The sequence below is a fragment of the Ascaphus truei genome, chromosome 3 (assembly GCF_040206685.1).
Source record: "Ascaphus truei isolate aAscTru1 chromosome 3, aAscTru1.hap1, whole genome shotgun sequence".
Lineage (NCBI taxonomy): Eukaryota > Metazoa > Chordata > Amphibia > Anura > Ascaphidae > Ascaphus > Ascaphus truei.
The window spans coordinates 278548476-278575158 of NC_134485.1; positions in this window are offsets into that span (position 1 = coordinate 278548476).

Consider the following 26683-nt stretch of genomic DNA (forward strand, 5'->3'; position numbering starts at 1 on the left):
ATGGCAGGCTTTGCATGCAAAACATTTGTAAAATCCATTTGGTTCTTTTGGAAACAGGTACTCATATCAGTTTTTTTTTATTATTTTTATTTTCATTTCTAAAAACAATGGGGGCACGTTTTTTTTTTTTTTAAATGTTTGCTTTTCTTAAAAATGACTCGTGGCCCCGAAAACCCTTCCCCAGCCCTGCCCAATCTCCCCCCCCCCCATTTGTCTGCCTTCCCCTTCCCCCTGGTTCACATTACCCACCCCCTCCACCCCCTTCCCGCTTTCCGCCCCTCTTTTCAGCGCTTACTTTATTGGCCAACACCTTGCCCAACCCAGATAAGAAATGTTGTCATGTGCCTATGACACCACTGTACTCATGTCTGTATATGTTGTTGCCAATAAAAAAGAAAAAAGATTGTTACAAAAAAAAATGACTCAGGTAGGGAATTTCCTAAAAGTGGATTTTTTTTAAAAAATTGACAAATACTTCTCTAAAATGTGTCTTATCTTTCCTGCATCGTTATTATATTTAGTGATAAAACACATTTTAAACTGCAAATCTAAGAATGTTGTTTATTTATTACAATGTGACTGTGGGCACTAGTATGTCAGACGCACCACAAGATCAGTGCATGACCGCATACTAGAGCACATTGGGAATATTAAAAAAAAAAAAAAACAGATCCAAACCAATAGTGTTTCTAAACCCATATTTGAAGCATGGCATTACATAGTTACATAGTAGATGAGGTTGAAAAAAGACTTCCGTCCATCAAGTTCAACCTATGCTAAATTTAGACAACAGATATTTTATCATACATCTATACTTATTGATCCAGAGGAAGGCAAACAAAAAAAAGAGTCACATCATCCAATGATATCTCATAAGGGGAAAAATAAATTCCTTCCTGTCTCCAAGAATTGGCAATCGGATTAATCCCTGGATCAACATCCTTCCCATGTATACTTATTTGGTATATCCCTGTATACCTTTCCTATCTAAAAAGATGTCCAACCTTTTTTTGACCAAATCTATTGTATCTGCCATCACAGTCTCCATGGGTAATGAATTCCACATTTTAACTGCCCTTACTGTAAAGAACCCTTTCCTTTGTTGCTGGTGAAATCTCCTTACCTACAACCTTAAGGGATGCCCCTGAGTCCTTTGTACTGACCTTGGGATGAATAGATCTTTTGAAAGCTCCTTGTATTGTCCCCGAATATATTTGTATATATTTATCAAATCCCCTCTTAGACGCCTCTTTTCTAATGTAAATAAATCTAATTTAGCTAGCCTCTCCTCCTAAGTTAGATTGTCCATCCCCTTTATTAATTTGGTGGCTCTTCTCTGCACTCTTTCTAGTTGCATAATGTATTTTCTAAGGAGTAGTGCCCAAAATTGTACTCCATATTCAAGGTGTGGTCTTACTAATGCTTTGCAAATGGGCATAATTATGTTTTCTTCCCTTCCATCCATTGCCCGTTTGATGCAAGATAAGATCTTGTTTGCCTTTGCAGCTACTGCATGACTTTGGGCACTATTGCTAAGCCTGCTGTCTACAAGCACTCCTAAATCCTTCTCCATCAAGGATTCCCCCAATTTATCCCCATTTAATTTGTAATTCGCCTTTTTATTCTTGCATCCCAAATGCATAACCTTACATTTATCTGTATTAAACCTCATCTGCCATTTACCTGCCCACATTTCCAGTCTATCCAAGTCCTTCTGAAGAGAACTGACATCCTGCTCTGATTCTATTACCTTTCACAATTTAGTATCATCAGCAAAGATGGAGACTTTGCTCTCGATGCCAACCTCAAGGTCATTAATAAACAAGTTAAAAAGCAGGGGTCCCAGTACCGATCCCTAAGGTACTCCACTCACGACTTTAGCCCAACCAGATAAAGTTCCATGTATGACAACCCTCTGTTGTCTGTCCTTTAACCAGTTTTCAATCCGGGTGCATATATAATTAGTGAGTCCAATTTGCTTTATTTTGTACACCAACCTCTTGTGTGAAACCGTATCGAAAGCCTTTGCAAAATCTAAGAAGGCCACATCAACTGCATACCTCCTCAAAGAAACAAATAAAGATAGTTTGGCATGATCTATCCTTCATAAATCCATGCTGACAATTACTAATCATTTTGTTTTCCATTAGGTATTCCTGAATATTATCCCGTATTAAACCTTCAAGTAGTTTCCCCCACTATTTAAGTCAGGCTTGCAGGTCTGTAATTTCCCAGTTGTGATCTAGCTCCCTTTTTAAATATAGGCACCACATCTGCTTTACGCCAATCTTGTGGTTCCGAGCCTGTGGAAATGGAGTCCTTGAATATTAAATATAATGGTTTGGCTATTACTGAGCTTAACTCCTTGAGAACTCTTGGATGTATGCCATCGGGGCCAGATGCCTTGTTTAATTTTTTCAAGACACGTATGAACTTCTTCCTCTGTTAACCAATTGTTCATTGATATGGAGGGTGTGGCTTCCTCCTGCGGCACTGCTATTGAACTTGATTCTTCCCTGGTAAACACAGAGGCAAAGAATTTGTTTAATACCTCTGCTTTTTCCTTATCTCCAATAATCTGCCTACCCATCTCACACTGAAAGGGTCCTATATTTTCTTTTCTCGTTTTTTTGTTATTAAGGTACTTAAAGAACATTTTAGGGTTGACCTTACTTTCTATTGCAATCCTTTTTTCATTATCCATTTTTGCTAATTTGATTGCCCTTTTGCAATTGTTGTTACATTCCTTATAATTCTGATACAATGTCTCTGTCCCTTCTGACTTAAAGAATCTAAACGCCTTCCTCTTCTTGTCCATTTCCTCCCCTACCTGTTTATTTAGCCACATTGGTTTTGACTTATTTCTTTTATACTTGTTACCCAGGGTATACACTGATAAGTGTGCTTTTCTAACAATGTTTTAAAGACTGACAATTTATCTTCTAAATTTTTTCCTGCAAAAACATCATCCCAATATATTATTAATTATTGTAGATTAGACCTCAGTTTATTAAAATCTGCCTTTCCTCCATTCCCTTCCCTTTCCCTTCCTTCCCTCCATTCCGTCCTTCCCCCCTCCCCCGCCTTCCTTCCCCCCCCTTCCTTCCCTTTCCCCTCTTTTCCTTCCTTTCCTTGCCCCACATCTGATCTTCAGTTATTAATATCATTTATTTATTTGTTCTCTGTAGTTCTTTTCAGTTTATTCTGTTCAGAATGCAGTTTCTTTTAATAATAAAAACATGCTTTTGAATGATATGGGTTTGTGTTTCCCCTTTACCATTATTATGACTTGGTTATAGAAAGCTTAATATTGATCATTTTTGGTCATAGTATGTTATGTAATTGATGGCCCAAAATCTTGAATTATGATTGAAATTATGATCCATTTTGTTATGTGGATTCATTTATAATTCTAAGTATTTTCTAAGTATATTTGGGCTTCTTTGGACTATATTTAAATACATTATCCACAGAAGGCTTTATAACCAAGATTGTCATTTTAATTATAGGTTTGGGTGAAACACAGCTTATATTTTGATTTGTTAGTCATGAGACTTCATTACTACATGCAATAGTTTTCTTAATTACTTTATTCATTCTTGATCATTGATTTATTAGATACATTATTGATCAAGTTTGTTATGATACATCTATGTATTTTTTCTGTTGGTTTCTTTTTCTTTCTATCTTTTGCTTATGATTGACAATGCTGACCTTTATCATTTAAATCTGATCTAATTACATGTATAGATGTGTCACTTAGATAATTACCATCAGCTGAATTTGTGTTGTGGGATAGGTATATAATTGTACTGTTATCTTCCAGTGCACACTCCTTGAAAAAGCACCATAGTGGGTGTGAAACATGTGGGAGGAGGAGTTTGGTCATTTTATGTAGTTTTCATTAAAGACTTTTTTAACCTTCATATCTGGTGAGTTCCCCAACTTCTTTTCATAGCATACGGTAGTCCACTCGATAATTTTTTGTTTCTGTTGCTGCCTGGATCGGAGGAAACCACCGGTTTCACCATTGTTGTGGGTGAAATGGATTAGTGGTGACACCTTGTGAGCGTGCGGCTCTACACCACTTCATTTGGAAGGACACGGGGGTAAGGTGAAGCTTCTCATGGGGTCACACAGCCTGGTGGGAATCCAACCTCTTTGTAAGTACCCTGCTTCTTATACCTTGCTTAACCCCTTGGTTTTCTCCCCTCTCCCTGCATCTATACTTGTATGTACCGGACATTGCTACTATCAATTTAAAAGACTGTTATTTGATTTCACCTACCTTTTTGCTTTTGGAGCTGTTATTCGTTTTTTTGTTCTGCCACTGTATCTCTGGCCTGGAGATTCCATCCTACAGTCTCAGCAAATGTTAAACTGTGGAATGGAGCATTTTCCGCCTTAAAATTGGACAGACAGCCGCCTAATATTCTGGGACTGTCACAATACATATCTACGTACCATTGGTCAGATACTATTTAGGTGAATCACTTCTCATTATACTGTGTAATTGACACAGTAATGCTAACTATTATAACTGTATTTTTATTATATTTATAGATCAACACATGTAATGTGCATTTTAATATAGATATCAGGGACTTTTACAGTTCGTTTTAGAGTAATGAAATGCTTTTCCTGTCATGTGCTATAGTATTAAAAGTGTTATAGATTGTTTAAGCAGTGACAGTTAAAGATTGATTTTTTGGGGCTATAAAATGGATCAGTGACAGCCAATTAGCCAAAAACTCCTGAGGAAGCCAACTGGCAAAACGTGTTGAATGGAGAGCTGTCACCATCAGTCATCAGATGGAGACGTGGTAGAGGTGTTTGAGGTCAGTAACGCAGCAGGAACAGAACAGACTACAACATCGAGAGACGCAAACTCTATGACATCACCATTCAGGGAGTGCCTGTCCAGGGAGCAAGCCGGCGCTCATGGGCATCCTCCTGCTACACCGAGGGGAAGCTAAATCGGACACCCAGAAGGACATCTTTTTTTATATAAAACTTTGGTCTTATTTTTTTTAAAGAACACATAAACAGTCATAGTGTCAGGATGTGCTCACCACAAACGAGACGGGACCGCGGTGCTGAGGTGGGAAAGGTAATTACGCCACCCACAGCCACGAGGGCACGTCTTGATTGAAGAATGGTCTGGGATTCCGGGATCGGGGTAGGAGAGGTACGGATGATAGAGGGTGCGGTAGCCAAGTCCAGGGTTAGAGAGAGAGACGTTGTCGTTTACCGTAAGCCAGAATCCGAATGCCTGAGATGAGAAGAGTCGTGATTCCGTATGCCGAGTTCGGGATGCCAGAGGTGCAGGAAGACGTAGCAGAAGCCGGTCCGGTACACGAGGAAATCTGTGGAACAGAACTAGTGAGGCAGAGAGTGATGAGAACAACTGGTTCTATGCTCAGCCGACGAGTCAATGAATCTGGAGGGTATATGTAGGTATGAGGAACCAATAGCCGAGAAGCAAGGCGGGGGTGTGTGAATGGGCCAGGCTGAGACAGGGATAGGTCTAGATGAGTTCCTGGAGGAGGAGCTATAAATCCTAGAAGTATTGGTGCATTGTATTGTGGCATTGCAAAAGGGTACTGTCTCTTTAAAGGGTTGGTGCGCCCCTGTGTGGCCGCGCCTCCCGGTGACAGCGTCTGTAGCTGCGTGCGCGGACCCACGCCCTGAACCGAGGACAGAAGAAGAGACTGGATGTGCGCGCGCGCGCATAGAAGGACCGGAGCTCGGCGCCATGGGGAAGGAGTCCCTGTGAGTCGCGGGAGACCCCGACAGAGCCGCGGGTGAGTAAGGAGCACGCCGTGCACGGCGTAACTCCTGCTTCCTTACAGTACCCCCCCCTTCAGGGGCGACCTCCGGGCGTCCATGACAAGGCTTGGAGGGATTCCTATGATGGAAAGCCTGAAGAAGGCGAGGTGCGTGAAGATCCCGATGGGGAATCCATGAACGTTCCTCAGGTCCGAACCCCTTCCAGTGAACCAGGTATTGTACTCCTCCTCTGGAGATCCTGGAATCCAAGAGAAACTGGACCTCGTACTCCTGTTGACCGTGAATCGTAAGAGGAAGTGGAGGAGAAGTATTCTTGGAAAAGCGAGGACTCTGAAATACTGGTTTAAGTAAGGATACATGGAAGACCGAAGGTATCTTCATCGAAGGTGGAAGGCGTAGCTGGTAAGCCACAGGATTAACCCTCCTAACTACGGTGAAGGGACCGAGGAACTTGGGAGCAAGCTTCATGGTAGGAACCTTTAGTCGGATATTCCTGGAAGAAAGCCACACCTTGTCTCCTGGAACAAACTCCGGTACTTGACGTCGAAGGCGATCTGCCTGGAGTTTCTGTCTCCCTGTAGCTACCTTTAAGTTCTCCTGAATCCTTGTCCATAAGTCTTTAAGCCGGGAGATGCGTTTGTCCACCGCTGGTACTCCTGAGGATAGGGAGGAAAAAGGTAAACGAGAAGGATGAAAGCCACAATTAATAAAAAATGGAGATTCTTGAGTGGAATCATTGCGAAGAGAGTTAAGAGCAAACTCGGCCCAAGGAAGCAAATCCACCCAATCCTGCTGTGTATCGGTTATAAAACATCGAAGATACTGTTCTAGGTTTTGGTTGGCCCTCTCCGTCTGCCCATTGGTCTGTGGGTGGTATCCTGAAGAGAATTGAAGTGAAATCCCCAATTTTCGGGAAAAGGCACGCCAAAATCTTGATACAAATTGAGATCCACAGTCCGAAACAATAGTTGCTGGCACCCCGTGAAGACGAAAAATCTCCTGAATGAAGACATCCGCAAGGCGGGAGGAATTTGGAAGACCCCTCAAAGGCACAAGATGCGTCTGTTTGGAAAAACGATCAATGACCACAAGAATCGTATCCTTTCCCTTGGAATCTGGAAGCTCCACAATGAAGTCCATAGAAATATGGTTCCAGGGACGGTCTGGAATGGGTAAAGGAAGAAGAAGGCCTGCTGGTTTGACCCGAGGTACCTTGTTGCGAGCACAAGTACCACACGATTTGACGAACTCCTCTACATCCTTAGCTCTCTCTGGCCACCAGAAGGTGCGTTGAACGAGATCGTTAGTCTTCCGTATTCCCGGATGTCCTGCAGATTTAGAAGAATGACACCATTCTAAAACCTTTTTGCGGTGTTGGACTGCCGTGTAGAGTTTTCCCTCTGGAAATTTGAGCCCTATAGGAATCTGAGATTGCTCGGATTGAATCTTGCCCATAATATCAAACGAATTGGCGGACAGGATACATCTGGAAGGAATGATAGTCTCTAGCTGTTCTTCAGATTTGTCCTCTGCAAGGAACTGTCGAGAGAGGGCGTCCGCTTTAAGGTTCTTGGAGCCAGGAATGAAGGAGATGAGGAAATTGAATCGTGAAAAAAATAATGCCCAGCGGGCTTGCCGAGAGTTCAAACGACGTGCCCCTTCTAGGTAGAGAAGGTTCTTATGGTCTGTAAGAATGGTTATGGGTGTCTCTGTACCTTCTAAGAAATGTCTCCACTCCTCTAATGCTAATTTGATCGCTAAAAGTTCCCGGTTCCCGACATCGTAATTCTGTTCTGCGGATGAAAATTTCTTCGAAAAGAAGGCGCATGGATGCAGTCTGGCTAAAGGAGATGTCCTCTGGGATAAAACAGCCCCAGCCCCGATGTCAGAAGCATCTACCTCCAAGGTAAAAGGAAGTTTAGGATCCGGGTGTGTGAGGATGGGCGCAGAAACAAAAGCCCTTTTCAGCAGATCAAATGCCTGTATGGCGGTTTCAGACCATGATGAAGGATCTGCACCTTTCTTCGTGAGGGCAGTTATGGGAGATACTGTAGAGGAAAAATTGCGGATGAAACGTCGATAATAGTTTGCAAAACCCAAGAAGCGTTGTACAGCTTTGAGAGTGTTCGGACGAGGCCAGTCCAAAATCGCCTTAAGTTTCTCTGGATCCATATTGAAACCGGAATCAGAAATAACGTAACCCAAAAACGCCACTGATTTGATATGGAACTGACATTTCTCCAATTTCGCAAAGAGATGGTTCTCCCGAAGGCGTAACAACACATGCTGAACGTGTTTGATGTGCTCTTGAGTGGATTGAGAAAAGATAAGTATGTCATCTAGGTAAACAATAAGAAATTTGTTAAGAATGTCCCGAAAAATCTCGTTGACAAAATCCTGGAAAACTGCTGGTGCGTTGCACAGGCCGAACGGCATCACCAGGTATTCGTAGTGGCCGTCATGGGTGTTAAAAGCAGTCTTCCACTCGTCCCCCTCTCGTATCCTTACTAAATTATAGGCCCCTCTTAGATCCAACTTAGAAAAGATAGTAGCTCCCTGGAGACGATCAAATAGTTCCGGAATCAAAGGTAGAGGATAGCGATTTTTGCGCGTGATGTTATTCAAGCCTCGGTAGTCAATGCATGGACGGAGAGAACCGTCCTTCTTTTTGACGAAGAAGAAGCCTGCACCAACTGGGGAAGAAGATTTTCGGATGAAACCCCTTTCTAAATTCTCAGCGATGTAGGTACTCATGGCTTTCGTCTCTGGGATAGAGAGTGGATACGATCGTCCTCTAGGAAGAGGTGCTCCAGGAAGTAGGTCAATGGGACAATCGAAAGAACGGTGCGGAGGTAGTATCTCGGCACGTGCTTTGTCGAACACATCGCGGAATTCCCAGTACTCAGAAGGTAAGGAGTCGATCTTCTCTGGCAGAGTAGACAACCCACCAATCCTCTGGGAAACCCTGGTACAGGTTTTGGCACACGAAGTAGCCCACTGGATGGGTTCCCGATCCGTCCAGTCGATGCGAGGATTATGGAGTTGAAGCCAAGGAAGACCCATAATCAGCTCAGCAGAGGGAGAGTGGATCACATCGAGAGTAATGAACTCCGTATGGAGATCGAAGAACTGTAGTTGTAGAGACACCGTCTGTAGTGTGATAAATGCCGGTTGTAGGGGTCGACCATCAATGGCTTCCAGACCTATAGGCGTCTTCTTGGTGACCAGTGAAATATTGTTTCGCCTAGCAAAAGTCTCATCAATAAAGTTACCAGCGGACCCAGAATCAATGAACACTCGCGCTTGAGCGTGAAACCCCTCTCCAGACAGTGTAATAGGCAACATTATCCTGGTGGGTAGTATGTCCTTGACAATAGGAGAAAGGATAAGAATTCCCAACGAAACTCTCCGGGATTTCGTTAGGAGTTGGCGTTTCCCGGCTTGTGAGGACACTGGGGTAGCATGTGACTGGAGTTGCCACAGTACATGCAGAGACCGGCATTACGCCAACGTTGTTTCTCGGCAGGAGGCAGCCTGTTGCCCCCCAGCTGCATTGGTTCCGGAATATTCTCGGAAGGAGGTAACGGGGAAATGAAGGAAGGAGCAAGGTTTCTTGGCACCCGTTGTCGGTAACGAGAGCGTTCGAATCTCTGTTCCTGTAGACGCTGATCTACTCGAACCGCCAGGGTGATTAACTCCTCTAAATCAGTAGGACGGTCCCGTGCAGCGAGCTCATCTTTCAGGGACTCAGACAGACCCTGCCAAAACGCAGAAGATAATGCTTCGTTATTCCAACCCGTCTCACCAGCAAGAGTGCGGAACTCTATGGCATACCCAGCGACGGTACGATCTCCCTGGGTTATATGATGAAGGGCCGAAGCTGCCGTTAACTTCCGTGCCGGGGTGTCGAAAACTCTTCTGAACTCCTCGACGAAGAGATCGATGTCCTGGGTGAGAGGCCCTTGTTGTTCCCAGATGGGAGAAGCCCATGCCAGGGCCTGGTCGGTAAGGAGAGACAGGATAAAGCCGACCCTGAAAACAGAAGAGGCAAAACGAGAGGGAGCGAGACGAAATTGGATGAGGCATTGGTTAAGGAAGCCCCTACATCCTTGGGGGTCTCCACCATAGTGTTTGGGAGGTGGAATACGAGGTTCCAGTGCAAACGGAGGAGTGGGAAAGGGAGTTGCAGGTGCAGGGGAAGCTCCGGGTGAAAGTTGCCGAGTGAGAGCTCGAACTTGAACCGTAAGAGAGTTAACACTTTGCTGCAACGTATCTGTCCGTCTATCCGTTTGTTCCAGATAAGTCTCTAGTCTGGTAAAAAGTGCAGAATGGGCATTAATAGTGCGCTCCACCTCAGCGGGGTCCATTTTTGGTGGGCTGAGCATAATGTCAGGATGTGCTCACCACAAACGAGACGGGACCGCGGTGCTGAGGTGGGAAAGGTAATTACGCCACCCACAGCCACGAGGGCACGTCTTGATTGAAGAATGGTCTGGGATTCCGGGATCGGGGTAGGAGAGGTACGGATGATAGAGGGTGCGGTAGCCAAGTCCAGGGTTAGAGAGAGAGACGTTGTCGTTTACCGTAAGCCAGAATCCGAATGCCTGAGATGAGAAGAGTCGTGATGCCGTATGCCGAGTTCGGGATGCCAGAGGTGCAGGAAGACGTAGCAGAAGCCGGTCCGGTACACGAGGAAATCTGTGGAACAGAACTAGGGAGGCAGAGAGTGATGAGAACAACTGGTTCTATGCTCAGCCGACGAGTCAATGAATCTGGAGGGTATATGTAGGTATGAGGAACCAATAGCCGAGAAGCAAGGCGGGGGTGTGTGAATGGGCCAGGCTGAGACAGGGATAGGTCTAGATGAGTTCCTGGAGGAGGAGCTATAAATCCTAGAAGTATTGGTGCATTGTATTGTGGCATTGCAAAAGGGTACTGTCTCTTTAAAGGGTTGGTGCGCCCCTGTGTGGCCGCGCCTCCCGGTGACAGCGTCTGTAGCTGCGTGCGCGGACCCACGCCCTGAACCGAGGACAGAAGAAGAGACTGGATGTGCGCGCGCGCGCATAGAAGGACCGGAGCTCGGCGCCATGGGGAAGGAGTCCCTGTGAGTCGCGGGAGACCCCGACAGAGCCGCGGGTGAGTAAGGAGCACGCCGTGCACGGCGTAACTCCTGCTTCCTTACACATAGCATCTGAAATAATTTCACCATAACATCTCTCCATTTAAACACGTATTTCAAAAAATACAAAGCAAATGGGGGGGCAAAGGGGGAGGCAGGAAGGAAGGGGTGGAGGGGGGGGAAGGGGAGTGGCGCAGGTCTGTCTCCCGTCGGGTCTATTTGTGTTTGATATTCCCGTCTCCTATCGTCTCATTGATAATGGTCTTGTCTGATCTTTACCGGATGGGTGAACTAGTCTCCAATTCTGACTATTCTCAAAGGGCGTCTAGAGTCCTATTTACAACCTATAGCCCCCACTTCGGGCCTCTATCAAGGGAGAACGATTCTGCTACTATCAAAGCCAGATGGTATCCCTCTCTACTCCCGGGATGTCCGCCTGGGCCAGCCATGGCATCCAGGTTTTTAGAAAAATGTTGGTAGTTGAGAAGAGTCAGGGAGCGCGATTCACCAGTAGAAACATGAAAAATAAAACATAACATACAAAAAATAGTGCAACTCTGTGGGGAAAAAACGGATCAGCAGGACCCGTGGCTCACTCAGATATTGGTGTGTAACACAAAACAATTACAGAATCAAGAGTAGCTCCAAAGCAAATCCACCCATATAAAGCGACAGAAACAGTTCAAAGATTCAAACAGATGATGTATTGAGTATACATGAACCGCAGCAGCGGTAGGCAGTGAAAACTTACAAGAAAGCTGTATGTGAAACGCGGAAGTTGCCATGCGTAGAGAGAAGACCACCCTGCCGTATTGGTTGTTGCAGCATCTGAGGACGAGAGCGGTCACGTGTAGCTCTCGTCTGGAGGGACTGAACCTGGAAGTACTGTGACGCGCTGACCAGAGGATTTGCCGAGCGCAGCGTTTACCACGGTTTTGCGACGTCACACTGTGTTGCATCCCCTCTGCCAGAACGCTGCCTGTCCATTACATGCCTTATTACAAGGCTTTCTTGTCAGTTTTCACTGCCTACCGCTGCTGCGGGTCATGTATACTCAATACATCATGTGTTTGAATCTTTGAACTGTTTCTGTCGCTTTATATGGGTGGATTTGCCTTGGAGCTACTCTTGATTCTGTAATTGTTTTGTGTTACACACCAATATCTGAGTGAGCTACGGGTCCTGCTGATCCGTTTTTTCCCCACAGAGTTGCACTATTTTTTGTATGTTATGTTTTATTTTTCATGTTTCTACTGGTGAATCGCGCTCCCTGACTCTTATCAACTACCAGCATACCCCAAGGATCTACTAGGAGGATCCGGTGAAGGTTGAGCTGCAGTTTATTCACCGTTTGTATAGAGCCTTCTTTATTTATTTTGAGTTTATCACTGCACTATAGCTTTTGACTCATACATCTGCGGGAGCGCCTGGTGAATTTCTGTTTCTATCTTTTAGAATTTTTTTGCCAGTGTCATTAACTAAACTCGTTAATTTTTCCATCTGGCACACAAACCAAATTCTGTTCCGAATCTTGGAACTTGATGGAATTTCGGGTTGTTTCCATAATGCTGCGATCTCACACCGCGTTGCTGTTGCAAAGTGAGCAACCAATTTATTACTTGTTTTACCCAAACCCAGTGATGGTCTGTTCAGGATGAACAGCCACTGGTCCAAGGGAATTGTGAGGTTAAAAATCCTCTGGAGCCAATCTCTAATCTTCCGCCATAGCGGGCTAATCCGCGGGCAAGACCACAGCATATATAACAGGTCAGCTGTTTCTCCGCACTTTTCTGGGACACAGCGGGGAGTACCCTGGTACAAATTTAGATAATGCGATGGTATACTCCCATGAAACTAACACTTGATATGCGTTCTCCCTTAATGTCGTGCAGATAGAACTTTTAGCTGTTGCCGTTACTATCTTAGCCCACTCCTCCTCCTCCAATATTTCCCCTATGTCCGTCTCCCATTGTTCTATGTATCTTAGTTTCTGCTCTACCTTCACCCCTGAACTGATCACTTCTCTGTACATTTGCGATGTGAGTCCCCTAGTATCAGTCTCAACTAGACAGAGCTTTTCAAATGTGGTTAACGGGGTCAAGGGGAGATTTTATTATAAAATGCTCGAATTTGGAGGTATCTGAATATCTCTTTTTGAGGGAGGTTTTTATCAGCTCTAATTTGTTCAAAGGATTTGATGTCTTTTCTCCCCTCCAGATCTTGGAGTCTATGTATACCCAATTGTTTCCAAATTGTAAATTCCTTTCTATTCAGGCCTGGAGCAAAGTTCGGGTTGCCCCATAGGGGGGTCATCAGCGAACCTCTAGAGGAAAGTGTGCATTTAAATTTGGTGGCCTCCCAGATAGCCAGCGAGTTAGCCATTGAGGCCAGCAGCTTGTTTATCAGCTTTGAGGCTGTTTTGGGTAACCAGATTAGGCTGTTCAATTCCAATGGGGAAAGACTCCTGATGAAGCCGGCAGTGAACCACGGAAGTGCCCACGCGTTGAGTCTTGATTCCTATGCCATTAGGAGCCTGCTGTGTCTGCAGTGTGCGCCATCACGTGGAGCGGAAGACTGAGTGGGGGATCAAACCCGGAAGTCCTGCTGTACCTTGCAGCGGAGGAATCGCCGGCACAGCCTTATCCCCTGCAGCACTTCACCACTTACAGGTTTTCATCTCCCACAACGGACACTGTTCTGTGTTTTATACACACTCAGAAAAGGGGAAGGGAAACACAAAATGAATGTGCCCCCAAAAGAATTCACTTAAATGCACACCACCCAAGTGTAAAAATTAACTTTTAATAAATCCTTAAAACATATATTACCAAAGTAACGTGTGATGTGAATTAAAAATGTATTAAATCATAGCTATCAAGCAATCGTGTCGTAAGTTATTCATACTATCCCAGTACCAGTTGATAGGATGGGATGTTAAAGACAGGGAATGCTATGAGTAGGGTATTAACCCCTCTGGGGCAACGATGAGACCAATTGTAGAGTTGTGTATAAATATATTCAGGTAGGTGGCCACAGGATTTAATATCCTATTACTGCTAAATATAGCTCCCTTGCACATTAACATAGAGATTAGTCTGAACAATAACGCTGGCATATGATAGTATAATAGCTGTATTATAGATCTTCCAAACACAACAGTGCTGGCTTGAATACACAGCAATTTGATGTAAAGACACCTCACATAGGGTGCAAGGATAGCAGGCTCACTGACCATAAATTGATTAATAAATGGTTAACTCATATGGTCTTCACAGTTACACCCAGGATACTGCAAACACTACATTAAAAACAGCTCCAAGTAGGAGACTGACAACATTGCGCGTCCAACGCGCGTTTCCCTCCAGCAAAGGAGCTTTTACAGGGACCTCACCTATGAATATAAATACTTCATTCAATTAGTATGGTCCTGTGATCACTCCCCACTCTTTGTTGTTTTATACACACTGCCTGATTTTGGGGCTTTCTTGTAAGTTCCCTTTGCATTTGTATACCCCATGGTGTTTGCTTGGTGAATATATCTGGTGTTTCTCATATTCCTGTAGCATCTCCATTCATTGTGTACCTCTCATTAGCCTCATGCACTTCAGTCTCTCATATGCTCTCTCATATGCTGTTTAATGATAATCATTACCTCACTTAACAGAGTTGCACTATTATCTGTGTGTGTTCTTTTTCCACATGTCCTCACTCGTGTACTGCGCTCCCTGACTTTTCGACATCATAACTAGTAAGGGATCAACAATGAAGATCCATTGAAGGTTGAGCTGCAATTCATCACCGGTTGTATATTTCTTTTTATTATTGCTGGTTTTTTATTGCCTGTTATTGTATTTCACCTAGAACACCCCCAGGAGCGCCTGGTGATTTCTGTGTCCAATTCCAATGGGGAGCAAACTTCACTCTCCAATGCTACCCATCTCTACGAATCAGGGTTCGTGTGCCATTGGGAAATTTGGCATAATTGTGCCGCTTTGTAGTAGGACAACAAACAAGGTACCACCAACACCCCCCCCCCCCCGCCAATGGTGTTTTCTTCATAATCGTACCCTTTACTCTCGTATTGTTTCCTTCTCATATGAATTTGGTTATTGCACACTGAAGTGAGAGTATGTTCTTTAGTCTGAGTGGCACCGGTAGTGTCTGAAACAAATAGAGGATGCGTGGGAGGAGGTTCATCTTTACGCTATAAATCTTTCCTATCCAAGATATTTTATAGGTCGCCCATTTCCTAATGTCTTCCTTCAGAGTATGGATCAGCTTGGGATAATTTGCTTGGTAGATCCCTTTTATAATCTTTGGGAATGAGCACTCCCAAATATTTCACTCCTTTATTTTGCCAATTAAAATTGAAGTTGAGCTGAATCAACTTTTCTGTTTCTTTCGGAAGGCTTGTATTCAGAGCTTCAGACTTAAGATTGATTAATCTTAAAGCCTGATATGTTATTAAATTTGCCCAACAAGTTGAAGAGGTTCGGTAGGGACATAAGAGGATTGGAGACCGTCAACATCACATCATCCGCGTAAAGTGCAACCTTGTGCGTTTGTGTGCCGGTCTTGATACCCCTCACATCTGGATTGTTCCTAATTTGGGCTGCTAAGGGTTCCATACACAATGCAAACAGAAGGGGCAATAACGGACATGACTGTCGTGTGCCACTTTTAATTTTGAAGAGATCCGATGGGAAACCCGGATGTACTACTTTTGCTGCCGGACCTCGGTATAAAGACAGGATCGCGTTACTCACATGCTCACCAAAACCAAATGCTCCAAGCATGGCTGTCAGATATGGCCAGTCAATCCTGTCAAAAGCTTTTTCCGCGTCCAGACTCAGCGCCATAACTGGGATCTTTCGTGAATTGGCTATATCTATCAGATCAATAATCCGTCGTGTGTTATCTGCAGCTTGTCGACCCTTAATGAACCCGACTTGATCTGGGTGTACGAGTCTGGGCAGGATGTGACAATCTATTGGCCAGTAGTTTGGCAAATATTTTAATATCAGTGTTAATTAGTGATATGGGCCTATAGCTGGAACAGTCTAATGGGTCTTTACCAGGCTTGTATATTACTGAGATGGATGCTTGGAGCATCTGTTCCGGGAATGCGGCTCCTTCCAGTACAGCGTTAAACACCCGAAGGAGATGAGGAGCTAAAACCGTGATATGTTTTTTATAATAGAGGTTTGAAAAACCATCAGGCCCAGGTGCCATTGATGGATTTAGGTCTTGAATGACCTAGGTAAGTTCTTGTAAAGTAAAATTTGCTCCTAATATTTCCCTTTACGAACCACTCAGTCTTGGTAGGTCCGAGCTCTTCAAGAAATCTCTCAAAGCTCTCTTTGTTTTATCATTATGTGCCACTTTTTCGCTGTTGTAAAGATCCTCATAAAAGCTCCTGAATTCCTCCACTATATGTTTTGGGTTGGCTGTCATGGCTCCTGTTTTTAGCCTTAAACCCCTTATGCTGTAATTTGGCTAGCTATTCTTTAATTTGTTGGCTAGCAAGGTGTCTGGTTTGTTTGCTTTTTCATAAAATAGTCTCTTAGACCAACTCAGGGTATTGTCTGCCTGGGAGGTTAAGGCTAGATTGAGTTCAATTCTAGTTTTGTGTATTTCTTTGAGGAGAACCGAGTTGGGACCTTGCTTATGTTTGTTTAACTGTTCCCTTAGTTTAGATTGCAAGGTGATAATCTTCTCATTTCTCTCCCCTTTTCTTTTTGCCGCTAACCTAATTAGGGTCCCTCTTAGGGTCGCTTTATGCGCTTCCCACAAGACTGCGTGGGACTTAACACTGCCAGTATTGATTTTAAAAAAACTGATCGATTTCCCTACCAACTGATTGTTCCAACTCTGGGACCTTTAATAGTGACTCATTAAGTTTCCAGTTTGCTCCAGGTCTGTCCTGGAATTTTTGAAGTCTGCTAGATACAAAGAAGTAATCGATTCTGCCGTAGGTGGTATGGAGGTGGGTAAAGAAAGTGTAGTCCCTTTCTTTTTTTTTTTTTTTATAACTTGTATTTTTTTATTTTTGTGAAAATACAGCATATATACATCTTATTTCCAGTACTGTGACATGCATTATTCATATCTCTTATGTATGATAGCTGAACACAAACATTGTCATCAAAACAAAGTTATAAGCAACAACATAAACTTAAATAATAAATAATCATAAAGTAAAATTAGGTGGGGGGGGAAGAGGGAGAGGGTGGGGAGGGGGAAAGGAAGGTTGGGAGGCCGCGGCTCTGATCAACGCTTCAGGGACCGATGTCTGGATTGATTTGTTGCTGCTGGGTGGGCTACTCCATTACCGGAGAACGCATCTAACTACTATTAAAGCAAAACGGTGGCTCTCTCCACCCCAGGGATGTCTGTCTGGGCCAGCCAAGGCGTCCAGACTTTTAGGAAATTTTCGCCAGTGTCGTTGACTAAACTTGTCAATTTTTCCATCTGGCATACGTACCAAATTCTATTCCGGATTTTGGGGATAACAGGAATTTCACTTTGTTTCCATAATGCTGCAATCTCGCACCGCACGGCTGTAGCAAAATGTGCTATTAGTTTAAGAGTTGCTTTTGAGAAGCCCTGTCTTGCTCTTCCCAAAAGGAAGAGACCGGGATCAAATGGGATGTCGAGGCCTAAAAGCCTCTGAAGCCAATTAATGATTTTTTTCCACATTGGAATCAGCCGGGGGCAGGACCACAGCATATGTAACAGATCAGCGGGTTCTCCACACTGTCTAGGACAGAGTGGAGAGCTACCGTTTACAAATTTGGATAGTCTAAGCGGGGTGAGGTACCACCTCATTAGGACCTTATATGCGTTCTCCTTTAATGTTGTGCAAATCGAGCTCTTAGCAGCTGCTGTTGCTATTTGGGTCCACTCGTCTACATCTAGGGTCTCTCCTAAGTCCGTTTCCCATTTTAGCATGTAACCTAGCTTGTGGGTGACTTTAATTCCAGAACCGATCACTTCCCTATACATCTGCGATGTGAGTCCCTTTGTGTTGGTCTCTTTCAGACAGAGCTTTTCGAATGTTGTCAGAGGTGGGTATGGGGTTGAATTATTGTAGAGGGCTCTGATCTGGAGGTATCTAAAAAATTCTGAATGTGGGATATTTTTCTCTTCTCTAATTTGTGCAAATGATATGAGTTTGTTGTCTACCACCAGATCTTGTAATCTCATAATATTATGCTGTTTCCAGATTTGAAAGTTAGCGCTAGGCATACCCGGAGCAAAGTGTGGGTTCCCCCATAGGGGTGTCATTAGGGTTTTTCTGGACGTAAGTCCGCATCTAAATTTGGTAACATCCCAGATTGCTAATGAATTGGTCATTGAGGATAGTGGCTGTTGTATAGCGGATTTTCTTGCTATTTTTGGGGTCCATAATAGGTTGCTTAGTTCCAATGGGGAACAAGCTTTGCTTTCCAATGCTACCCATCGCTTCAAATCAGGGTGTGCTTGCCATTGGGAGAGTTGGCATAATTGGGCCGCTGGATAGTATGAAATCAAGCAAGGTACTGCTAATCCCCCTTCTGTTGGGTGTTTCAGTAGGGTCTGTTTAGTAATTCTAGATTTTTTGCCCCCCCATATAAATGTAAAGATGGTGGATTGTAGATCTCTAATTTCCTTCAAATTTAACGGCACTGGGAGGGTTTGGAATAAGTATAAGATGCGTGGGAGAATATTCATTTTTATGCTATATATTTTTCCTATCCAGGAGATATTGAATTTCGCCCACTTTCTTATATCCTCCTTCAGTGTTTTAATTAATTTGGGATAATTTGCTTTATAAATTGATTTATATTCACTTGTGATAAATACCCCTAGGTATTTGATCGCCTTAAGCTGCCAGCGAAAGTTGAAGTTTAAAGAGATTAGTTTTTCTTCTGGTTTTGGAATGTTGACGTTCAAGGCCTCTGACTTTGACTGGTTTATTTTAAATCCTGAGATTTTGTTAAACTTATCTAATAGGCTGAAGAGGTTAGGGAGAGAGGTGAGTGGCTTTGACAAGACCATTAGCACATCATCAGCACAGAGGGCTATTTTGTGGGTTTGATTATCTAATTTGAGACCAGAGATATCCAGATTCTCTCTCACATGTGCCGCTAAAGGCTCCATACACATGGCAAAGAGTAAGGGCGAGAGGGGGCAACCCTGTCTCGTGCCACTCTTGATCTTAAATATGTCCGAGTGGTAGCCTTGATGCATAACTTTAGCTGTCGAACCAGTGTATAGCGCCATGATAGCTGATATTAATTTATTCTCGAAACCAAATGCTCCAAGTGTAGCTTTTAGGTATGCCCAGTCGATCCTATCAAAGGCCTTTTCTGCATCTAGACTTAACACCATAATTTTTACTTTTTGTGATTTGGCTTTTTCTAACAGATCAATGATTCGTCGGATATTATCTCCCGCTTGTCTATCCTTAATGAAGCCGACTTGATCTGGGTGTATTAGTCTAGGTAGGATCTGACTTAATCTATTGGCAATTAATTTAGCATAGATTTTGATATCCGTATTGATAAGCGAGATAGGTCTGTAGCTTTTACAATCTAATGGGTCTTTGCCAGATTTATGAATTACAGAGATTGACGCTTGGAGCATGTTTTCGGGGAAGGGTTGTCCTGCTAATACCGCGTTAAACAATTTGAGCAGGTATGGGGCCAAAATTTTACTGAATTTCTTGTAATAGAGGCCCGAGAAGCCATCTGGCCCCGGAGCCTTCGCGGTCTTAAGGTTGTCTATAACTAGGTCCAGCTCTTCCATGGTAAAGTCAGAACTCAGTCGCCCTCTCTCCTCTTCCGTCAGCTTTGGCAGCTTTGAACTCGAGAGAAATGACTCACGGGATCGTTCAGTATTCTGGTTATGAACTATTTTATCCCCATTATAATTTCTCGTAGAATGACTTGAATTCGTCTACAATTACAGATGGATTGCCAGAGATAGAGCCTGGGGATCTTTTAATGGCTTGAATACTATAATTAGGGGGTCTGTGTCTCAGCTTGTTGGCGAGCATAGTATCTGGCTTGTTTGCTTTATCGAAAAATTTCCTCTTTGACCAATTCAGGGATATATCAGCCTGGGATGTTAATAGAAGATTAAATTCTATTTTGGCATCTCTTATTGGTTTGAGTAGGTTGGGGTTATTGGATTGTTTATGTTTGTCCTCTAGGGTTTTCAAATTAGATTGTAGTAAATTTATTTTGTATTCACGTTCTCTTTTCTTTCTAGACGCAATACTAATTAGTATGCCCCTGAGCGTGGCTTTATGAGCCCCCCAAAGGGATAGATAGGAGTCCACCGAACCGTGGTTTAAATGGAAAAATTGATCTATTTCCTTGGCTACTAATTGGGCGGTGGCAGGGTTTTTTAAGAGGGCTTCATTAAGTTTCCAGTTTGCTCTAGGTCTGTCCAGAATTAGCTGGGTGCACCTTAGCTCTATAGGCGCATGATCTGACCATGAAATATCATGGATTCCTGTGTGGGAGATCTGCGGAACCAGTCTGCTAGAAATAAAGAAGTAATCGATTCTGCTATATGAAGAGTGGGGGTGAAAGAAAAAGGTATAATCTCTATCAGTGGGGTGTTGCTCCCTCCAGATGTCTAGGAGATTATTCTCTTTCAGACCCTGACGTAGAGTGTATGACGCATGCCTGGATTGCCGGGGTTGAGGGTTTGATCTGTCCATGGTAGGATCGAGGACTGTGTTGAAGTCCCCTGCTATTATTAAAGGGCCCTGTGCAACCTTGTTTAATTTATTGAAAACGCTTGTGAAGAAATTGGGGTCCACATCGCCAGGGGCGTAGATAGATGCAATAGATAGTGTTTGACCATTTATAGAACCTATGAGGATTATACGTCTTATGTCAGAAAGTTCTTTGTGCATGTAAGCTGTGAGTTCATTGCAGAACTCCCGCATCACATTTCTGGTCATTGACTCGTTTGATTGAGACTCCATGGGGTCTGCCTGTTCACGCTCCTCATCTGAATCAGAGACTGCATGTGGTGATGGGGTTCCCGCTCTGTTCGTCCGTGCTGGGTCCGCTTTATTAAAATAGGTGGTGAGGACGGCCGTAGCCCGTCCTGATTTCGGTCTTGTTTGCATCCCGACCTTTTCCGCTCCCTGATTATATATTTGTTTTGTGTGGATTTTCGGTTTAATCGGTATATAATTAGCTTAATATCGCCGACGGGGAAGGAGCTCTTACTTTAAGCAGCCATTCCCTTAGCTCTCGCGCATGCGCCTCTGAAGTGTAGTCCCTTTCTAATGGATGCATCTCCCTCCAGATGTTTACCAGTTGATTATCAGCCAACCTTTCCTGTAGGGCTTCTATGCATCCTCCCTTGTTGGGTTTGTAAGGGCCCGATCTGTCCATTTTTGGATTAACCGCTATGTTAAAATCTCACCCCAAAATTATATCCCCTCTAGTGACCATTCTCAAAGTATGAAAGAACTTCTTAAAGAAATTAAGGATCTTGCTCGCAGGGGGCATAAACTGTAGCCATCGTTATTGGCTGGGCTTGTATTGAACCCACTATCACTAGGAACCTGCCATCCCCATCCCTCTTAACCACTTCTTCTACAATAGGAAGATTATGACGCAGGATTGCTACCCCTCTTTTTTTCATTTTTTGTGTTAGAGAGATAAAACCTTTTGTAGTTCTTATCCCAATATTTGGGAGCGCTTTTTGTGCTGAAGTGAGTCTCCTGGAGTAGCACCACGTCGGCCTGCTTCCGCTTATAGTCAGCTATAGCTACTCTACGTTTGCCCGGACTGTTCAAACCCTTAGTATTGTGGGACACTATAGTCATCAATATTGTGCTTCTTCTTGTTTGCTATCAAATAATAGAACCCTGATGTAGATCATTTTTCACCAAGCTACCCTCGGGCTATTTCCCTAATCCAAGGCCAGAACCCGCACCACCAGTATAGGGATGGGATGGGGAAGGGAGGGAAAGGTTAGTACATTTGAGGGGCCGAGATTGACCATGGTCAGCAACAGTCTCTTTGCCCAAGAGCCTACCATGTGTCTCGAGAAGTCCAGGAGGGACCTCCCGGTCACCGACCACAAACGGTAGTTGGGTTCCCGAGGGACTTCTCTGTGCAAGAAGGTAACACACCTAAGTGCACAACCCGAGATGCAGGCAACTGACCATGGTGGTCCCTGTACCGGCACCTTCCATACAATAATTTTGTTAAAATCCTTCGAACCAACTATGTACCTAAATAAACCAGTGTGAGTATATGTCATAACCTATTTACAGTGAACTTGAACGATTCCCAGTAACCATCCCCGGACCTCCGATCACTCCATCCAAACGTGCTCTGTGTGATCCTCAGCTCTGCGGCAGCATCAAATGCAGTCAAACCTCCCCCATCTCAAATGCCCATTCCCCTCAAGGCTCACTCCCTCCCTCCTTAATTCTTTTCCTTTGGTTAAACCTCAAGCCAACTGCTTTCCAAGCCACAATCCCTTCACAACTTCCCCCCTCCGCATGAGTCCCCAGTTTATTATACCCGCTCCCCCTGACTCCCTCCCCCCTCCCCTTCCCCACCACCCACCAGCATCCTTATCTCCGGTATGTGGTCTTTTCTTCCTCCCGGGTCTTTTTCCACTGTAGAGGTGTCCACGGACCCGACCCAGGGTTGGTACATAGAGGCCGCAATTTTGCCATTTTCCCCCCAACCCCTTGAGGCCGGTCATCACCCTCGCCGGCTCCCCCAGGAAAGTCTACTGCAGGTAAGTGGAGAGAGGTTAATCATCTGGACCTTAGAGGCAGTGGAGTTCCCCTTTAGCTCTTGCTCTCATATCTAACTCTCTATCCCCCCTAATCATCTAAGACTATCCTCTTTTCCCTACTTCCCTATCATTATCATCCTCCTCCTCCCAGCAGATTCCCTGCGGTTCTCACTACCTGGAGTCTCAGAGCTCCTGTGTGGCTGATCTACTCCCAAGCATATCCTACAGAGGGGATGCTGCTGACCTTTCTCCCTCCCCCGTCATAGTCTTCCCCAACCCTACATCAGTAGGGGAAATAGCCCCTGTGTAACCACTAACCTCCCCCGCCTTCCTATCCCCGACTCCCCCTCTCGTGCTCACTGACCTGACCCACGACCCTTGCCTCCACGTTCCCCCCTCCTCCCTACCTCCTTCCCCCTTGCATCTACTCTCAAGCGGCCAGGTATCCCCCCCCTTGTGTATTGGATACAGCTTCAGGGCCATTATGCTGTAGGCGAGTCCTGCGCTCCTCCACCGATCCCCTCCGGCGGGCCTCCTGCTCCCATCCGAGCACCCACCGAGGAGAGCCCAGCCATGCTCTGTACACTGTTTCGCCACCAGGGGGCTCTCCCAGCCACTCCACCTTCGTGAGCTAATATGGCCATCATTCCTATTTGCGCCACCAGGGGTCCTCGTCTCTCTCCTCTTCTTCTCCTGCCGCCAAGATGGCCGTGCCGCACCTTCCCGCCACCAGGGGACTTCTTCTTACATCATTCCTCCAGCAAGTCAAGATGGCCGTGATTCATCTTCCCCGCCACCAGAGGGACCACATTCACATTGCACAAATCATATGGAGCTCAGAGCAGGAGATGGCTCCTTTAAGTCCTAACGTGGGGATGATTCACATTGGAGAAACAATTAAGCACTGTGTTTGCTCCGCGGTCTCTCCACTCGCCTCCAAGACACCTCCAGAGCTTGATCTTCAGCTGGGAGCTGCTGTTCAAGACCCGGGGCAGAGACAGGTAGGCCTATTTTTTTCAGAAACGCATCCCCCTCCTCTGCACATTTCAAGGAGAACGCCACTCCATTTTTTAGAACCATTAAGCCGAATGGGAACAACCATCTATACCGGATCCCATTATCACACAGGGCTAAGGTAACCGTTGACAGGGCTCTCCTCTTTGACAGGGTTGCCGGGGCCAGGTCCTGTAACACCTGGTGCTTCACTCCCTCGAATTCCAGGGACTTAGCAGCTCTGGCGATTTGACTTATGTTTTCCTTTATTTTAAAGTTGTGTAGTCTAATGATTATGTCCCTCGGCGGGTCTCCAGTTTGAGGTTTGGATCGCAATACTCGGTGACATCTGTCGAATTGTAGCTCCATTGTAGATTTATCTGGTAGCATATGCGACAATATTGGCGGAAAATTCCTCTGGGTCTGACACCATCTCCGGAACCCCCTCACTGGCGGATATTGTTTCGCCTGTCACGGTTTTCCGTGTCCTCCTGCCTATCAATAATGTCCGCTATCATTTTATATAGCTGGGCCGTTGATTTCTCATTTTTCTGGATGGCGATGGTATTAGAATCCACTTTGTTCTCCAACGTGTTGGTTCTGTCTCCTAAGCTGTCAATATCTTTCCTAAGTTCCAGAGCTCTTTCTGGAAAAAAAAAAGGTCTTCATCTCCGAGCAGAACACTCTCATGTCCTTTCTTGTGACCCAGTCCTGGTCCACAGCCTCCGCTCTACTCGCAGGTCTGCTCGTGGATCTTTCACTCTCGGAGTCGGAGCCCGCCTTTTGCCTGGCTTCTCCCCCTCCACTCACTCGCGTCGGCTCTCCTTTCTGGACATAGTCTGTTACCACCAGGGTTCTATTTCTAGACACCGCTCTCCTTGGCATCCTTAGGGGTTCCGGCGCCTAAACCTCGATTTGTCACTGTTATTTTCTGGTTTAAGTGCTGAAATATTATAATTTAATTGCCGGCAGGGACGGACCCTCTCACTCAGGCATCCATACACCTAGCCGTCGCGCATGCGCCTCCAGAAGGACATCTTAACGCTAAAGACACCAATACAAGGACCATTTCCACAGTTATAAATGTGAGTGCAATTTTTAAAAAGCTCTTGTTTCAATATATTTTATGAACGCACCATCGACATTCTCATTTCTGTAACCCTGGGAGGAAGACTGAAGTTCCCTACATACAAATTAAAGAAAATCAAAACTGCTCATGGTTTTAAACGTTTAACACACTAACACACTAACACACACGAAAAAGAAAATACACCCTCTTTGAAATCTATGGTTTTACATATCAGGACATAATAACAATCATCTGTTCTTTAGCAGGTCTAAAAATTAGGTAAAATACAACCTCATATGAACAACAACACATGACATATTACACTGTGTCATGATGTATTTATAAAAATAAAGCCAAAATGGAGAAGCCATGTGTGAAAAACTAAGTACACCCTTTACTGCTTCCATAGGAATTAAGATGCTAAGTAGCAGACAGGTGCTGCTAAACAAATGCCCTTGATTAATTGATCATCAGCAAGTGTGACCACCTCTATAAAAGCCAAAGTTTTAGCAGTTTGCTGGTCTGGAGCATTCAGGTGTGTGTTAACACAATACCAAGGTTGAAAGACATCAGCAATGATCATAGAGAAGCAATTTTTGCTGCCCATCAATCTGGGAAAGGTTATAAGGCCATTACCAAAAACAATTTAAAGTCTACAGTGAGAAATTCTACAATTAAACAGTGAGAAAGATTATTCAAAAGTGGAAATCATTCAAGACAGTTGCCAATCTTCCCAGGAGTGGACGTCCCAGCAAATTCACCCCAAGGTCAGACCGTGCAATTCTCAGAGAAATTGCAAAAACCCCAAGAGTTACATCTCAGACTGTACAGGCCTCAGTTAGCATGTTAAAGTTCATGACATACAATTAGAAAAAGACTGATCAAGTATGGTTTGTTTGGAAGGGTTGCCAGGAGAAAGCCTCTTCTCTCTAAAAAGAACATGGCAGCATGGCTTAGGTTTGCAAAGTTGCATTTGAACAAACCACAAGACTTCTGGAACAATGTCCTTTGGACAGACGAGACCAAAGTGGACATTTTTGGCCATAATGCACAGCGCCACGTTTGGCAAAAATCAAACACAGCATATCAGCACAAACACCTACAACATCTGTCATGCACGGTGGTGGAGGGGTATTGATTTGGGCTTGTTTTGCAGCCACATGACCTGGGAACCTTGCAGTCATTGAGTCGACCACAAACTCCTCTGTATACCAAAGTATTCTAGAGTCAAATGTGAGGCCATCTGTCCGATAGCTAAAGCTTGGCCGAAATTGGGTCATGCAACAGGACAATGATCCCAAGCACACCAGCAAATCTACAACAGAATGGCTGAAAAATAAAAGAATCCAGGTGTTGCAATCGCCCAGTCAAAGTCCAGACCTCAACCCGATTGAAATGCTGTGGCGGTATCTTAAGAGAGCTGTGCATAAACAAATGCCCACAAAACTCAATGAACTGAAGCAATGTTGTAAAAAAGAGTGGTCCAAAATTCCTCCACAATGATGTGAGACACAAAGTCATACAGAAAACGATTACTTCAAGTTATTGCTGCTAAAGGTGGTTCTACAAGCTATTGAATCATAAGGTATACTTAGTTTTTTACACATGGCTTCTCCATTTTGGCTTTATTTTTGTTAAATAAATCATGACACATTGTGTTGTTGTTCATCTGAGGTTGTATTTACCTAATTTTAAGACCTGCTAAGGAACAGATGATTTTTATGTCCTAATATGTAAAACCATAGAATTCAAAGAGGGTGTACTTTCTTTTTCACACCACTGTGTCACGATAGCTTACAGGGTTATAATATACACCAAAATAACTGGGTTGAATTGAATGCGACTGTGATATGATAAAGAAAGTTTATTCCTTCAGGGAAGGTGAACACAATATTGAACAAATAACACACAGAATATATACACTTACGTGGGAATGGGGCAATGAA